Below are 5368 nucleotides of genomic sequence, written 5' to 3'. Positions count from 1 at the left end.
AAAGGCAGTTCGAGCACTAATGGTCAAAACTGCATAGATAAATGGACACAAATTCCTAGTGATAAGAGGCGATTGGAATTTGTAGGAGAGAGGACATAGCGATAGATTACACCGTAAATCTCTACAAAGTCGGAAGTTGTAACGCTAATCGTAAACCGATGCGTTTTTCCTTATCGGCCGCTGTAAAATGCAGAAAGTTGAAAATCTTTATCAATGAAAGCAATTAAGTTTAAGTAATCCTCTTAAATCTCTCTATTGTTAGCTATCGAGGAATACAATTGCGCATTTGCATACGTTTAAAGATTATCAGCTTAAATATACCTACTCCAAAATATTCAATATCATATACTCGGTATTGTGTAGTTAATCGAGTAATAACATCTACCTACTTATAATTAAAACTTGGAGTAATTAAGGTAATCAATAATTGATTAAAATTATGAGATTTTCCCAATACTTTAACAAATTGACTACTCCAATTGTGACAGAAAGTTTAATGTTAACTGTAATCAACGTGAAGTTTTATTTTAGGGGTTGTTTCTTTATTATTGTTGAGGATATTAAATTGGGCAAAAGCTGCGGTTAAACATCAATACGAACAATGTTTTTTATTACAATAATTCTTATGATACGAGTATTAATTATTACAAACGACAACTTCCATAGATCAAGTCAATTTTATGGGAAAATAAATCAATTAATTTAAAGGTTTTACTTCAAGACCTCCCCTCAAACTTTAAACTCCCATTTATTGTACAATGTTTCTCGAAGACGTTGAAATGGAATTCTTTGGACTAGCTTGGCTTTCGCCAATTCAAACTTAATTTCTTCCCCTGTTAATTGACATTTTTCGATGATATTTTCTACAGCCTGGAAGACATGTTTATAAACTGAGTGGGTTTACCTTTAAGTACTTCCTCGGTTGATTCAGTTGTAAGTGGGCCCCCAAAAGCACTGATTTTCATCGAGGGGAAAAAATGCGAAACTGGTCCAGAATTTCATGCTGCTTATCACTGTTACGGCCTAGTATCCCTAATTCTCATTTTGTACGAATAAGGCTCGGTTGTACAACGTCAGTTTTAAACTTCAGTTTAGTTTAACTGACAGATTTCATTAACTTTTGAAATATTAGCTAATCAAATCCTTTAACCCACAATTTAAGTATAAACTGAAGTTTAAACTGACATGTACAACTGGGCCTTAGAGTTAGACCCACTTTGCTAGCCATGTGCTGAATTTTCTTTAAATCATCAAGTACAGTAGACGGACCCCAGCGACCGTTCTATCGCCTCCAGGAACCATAGGTTAATTTTTGACGCCATGACTAGCACAATTAGATAAATAACCATTGCAAATAGGGCTGGGCCTGCCGGGTTGCCTTACTGCACTCCTCGTCTTGAGTAAATTTTAGATGTTCCGTGGTAAAGGTTTCGCCTCTACATATAGGCTTGTGAGAAGAAACGGTACTACCGAGGAAATTTTTGTTTTACCATTGTCAGTAAATTATCCTTCGTCACTTCATTAAATGCGTTTTGGAAATCAATTTTCAAAAATACTTTGGGATGAAAACGCTCAGATGAAAAGTTTCTGGAAACCGTGTAAGCCCCTGCCTGATCAATATATTTGATACCTACACCCAAATGATGAGTCAGAAGTCACCAGTCATACGACTGATATCCGTCTGAAAGCTTCGCCTCGATTTTCTTTTCCAGATTTGTGTTACCCCCCAGTTCCCCAGGTTGAGACTCATTTTTAGCCTCGTCTTCAGCTGCGACTTCACCTAATAATTGAACAATATCGGGCGTAACCTTCAACCAGCCATTTGAATATACATTCTTAACTCGATCTGACTTTGACGGTACTGGTAGGATGGAGTATGAGAATAGGAGAAATTTTTTCCAGAGGGCCTCATTTATTTATTTATTTCACGAAGTAAAGAAGTTAAGATTTATGCGACTTCAGTCCTTGGTCCCTTAGGGCATCTGCGAAGAGTAGGGATTTTTTGTTTTAATTTAGCTAGATGGAGGTCTATATCTTAATCAGTACCGCACTAGAGTGATCACCAGATGTGAATGGAGCGGATGACCATGGAATAGAACATATTTCCTTCGAATAGCAATCGAAAATTTCAGATTTCATAATTGAGGAATTGGGTGAAATTCTGAGATTCTTAGAGATTCGGAAAATCATTAGATAGGTATAACTTGAGATTTATTTTTACATGCGAGGTGGTGTAACTAAGATTTTGGTCCTTGGCATTAAAGTGCTCTAAAAAGTTCTTGGCAAAGAGTCTAGAGTATTCTCTAAGGAGTCCACTATTGGAGATCACCTTAAGTGGGCTATCTCTCTTCTTGAGTATTTTTGAATCTGGAAAGCATTACGGATAAAACCATTCTCCCTTATAGGAACTGATCTAAGCCCGACCGAATCCAAATGGAACCATTAAATCGTACAGTCAGTATCATCACAAACAATCATTTGTTCATAAGAAGGTTTGTTACAAGTACAGAAAATTGATGGTGATCCCGAGGTAGTAAAAGCATTATGTATGCTGGTGAGTAGTTCCAAAAAAGGTGAGTGCACGAATAGGGGGGAGTGACACAATAAGATATAAAACCGTTTCAATTTTTTTTAATTTTTCAAAAACGCGCCCAGACAACTTTCGGAAATGTACGACGATAAGGTGTTTCTCGAAACGATTTTTTCTTGGGAGTAAAACACTTCAGGCAATTTGCCTTTCTGTTTTAAATAATCCGTTGTAGAATTTTCTCATGGACGTAAATTCGGGAGGCGAGCTTTCTTAGAGCCAAATCCATCCATGGGTGAATATTCTGGGGTAGAATCATCCGAGGGCGAATTTTCTTCGGGGAAATCCTCCAGGGGTATATTTAGGGGGCGTACTTTTGCCGGGATGATCGAATTCAGGAAGTCAATTTCCGACGCGATCGCGAAATGCATTAAATTACCAGAAACATATTTCCCAGATATGTAGATCTGTATATTTCCAGAAGGATGTGTAAATGTCCTGAAAAGTCTATAAATTCCCATACATATCCTTAAACTCCCAGAAATATGTGGCCTCTCTTTCGAATCGCCATATAAACCTGTACATTTATAGTCAGATCACTAAATTAATAGAAATATCTTATACGTCCTTTCTACACTTCGGTAGATTTCTTCTCTAAAAATCATTTCTTACACAGTTTAAAAATTAATAAAAATTACGACTGGATTAATTATATTAGGTTTTCTTACTAACGAATATCCCGAACCATTCCAAGACGTTTTTTGTATACTTAAGAAATTAATAATTCTCTTGTTTCAATAAAAATGTTATTATGTAATTCAAGTATAATTATTATAACACTCACATATTGGTCCTACTGATCAGTAAATGAGAATCCGATTTCTATGATTGATTTTAATACAAGTAACTTTTTGCTTTATAAATGTTTGAATACGTCCTGTTTAGGAATTATAATAGTTAACCTATTTCAACAGCAAATAATTTATGACTACAATTTTATATTATTCATAATCCCATTTAGGTAAGTAAGAAATATAATTAATTATACCGTTTCAAATATTAGGTGGGTATAAACCCCTTACTTTCTAGATAAATTACATAGCATTAACACACCTTGATGTATTATTGAACCTTATCCTGGGGCAAGGTAGGTATACAGGAGATTATAACAATACTAGTATCAAATTCCGATGCCTTTGTAGTGTACAAAATATGAAAGCTTTTAGTTGTTTAAATGTTGACCATAAGGGAGTCTTTTTATCACATTAACTGTAAATTGAGATTATACAGCTCTTAGAACAATGAGGGTCGCTATCCCTTGTGTCATACCTGAGATCCTGGGTAAACTCTATTTTCTATCTGCTCTCCCCAATTTAGGATCCTTGGACTGCTTGGCAGAAAGTGAAGGGTTCGCTAAGTAATATCAGAAGAACAAATAGTTCAGCATGTATAACAATAACGAGCTCGAATGCACTTAACATGCATACGCCAAGTTTGTGCATGGGAAAGTGCCACTTCAATTATTCAGTGATATTTATGGAGACGTGAAAAACCAGAACACTAACACGTCCCACATTTAAAAATTTTTAAGTTTATATCAACATTTTTGTCAATTATATTGCTAATAGGAGTGGATGCGCGGTATGTTTTACTTAACATCTTTAATGAATTTTATTTCGAAAAACTCATATATTATGCATTTTATGGCACATCTTAATTATCTTCGTCAGAATTAACTATTCATTTATAGCAGATAATTATGGTAGGGTCAATCGCATTGGAAAGTTTTAATGTACTGTAAATAGAAAATATTGGCATTTTTTGTCACTATGCCATTACGGGTAAGTAACTCAAGAATATTTGGTGTCACTTTAATGAAAAATGCACTAGATCCGTTGTAGTTGAATTACGTTATATTGAAATTAATGGCGACATGAGAGAAAAGACAGTCGGCGTTAAAGTATCAAAGCATTTTAATTGGTAGGTATAGATAAGGCTGTTGATGTAATTAGAGAAAGTACAGAATTTAAGTACTTACTCCTAAGTAAACAAAGTGTATCAAGAAGATTTTACAGGCCTAGTTAATGGAGTGGAATGTTTAATATCTCCTTACGTGATGAATATTTGATTAAATTAGAAACAATTCCAATTCTAGTTGCATTAATGCACTTCAATTTGAAATGCTAAATGTCTAAGTATAATACGGTCTAAATTATATTAATTGCGTTATTCTTTACTTTTGGGTATAATAAAATTATAATTTAGATACCCCTATTTCTATTGAACGCTTTGAACAAAATTTAAACTTTAAATCTTTAGGTTCAAATTTTTTTCTTGATATAAAATGTATAGCAAAATAGATAGCTGCGGCAATGATGATTCGCACAGAATCAATCCTTCGTTTACAAAACATGCCTGATCCAGTAAACAAACGTAAAGGGTGATTGATGGGATAACCGTAGTAGCCCGGGCTATTGTTACAATATTTTATAAACTGAAGTACAAACATAGTTCAAAATTGAATTGAAAATTGTAATTATGGAACAAAATATTGTGTAAAACAAAAATTACGCAAATTAGGTTGAACCGAGGTTGAAATACACAAGTAAAGAGTTCAATTAGTAACTTTCGCCTGTAACGATAACATTGTTTCCTGATAAAGAAAGAGTAAAAGCACTCTTATTTTTTTTTCAAATAAAACTAATTAGCTATGGCAGAACGACAATAAACGTTAAGTGAAGTACCTTGGTTATTACAAAGAAAGAATTAATGTTATTACTAATTATAGTGTTAGGACAATGATTATTGTCATTAAGTTATTAATAAATAATGTAACCACAA

Source organism: Photinus pyralis, unplaced genomic scaffold, assembly GCF_008802855.1.
Source record: "Photinus pyralis isolate 1611_PpyrPB1 unplaced genomic scaffold, Ppyr1.3 Ppyr1.4_LG1, whole genome shotgun sequence".
NCBI lineage: Eukaryota > Metazoa > Arthropoda > Insecta > Coleoptera > Lampyridae > Photinus > Photinus pyralis.
Note: the sequence above shows the minus strand (reverse complement) of the source record.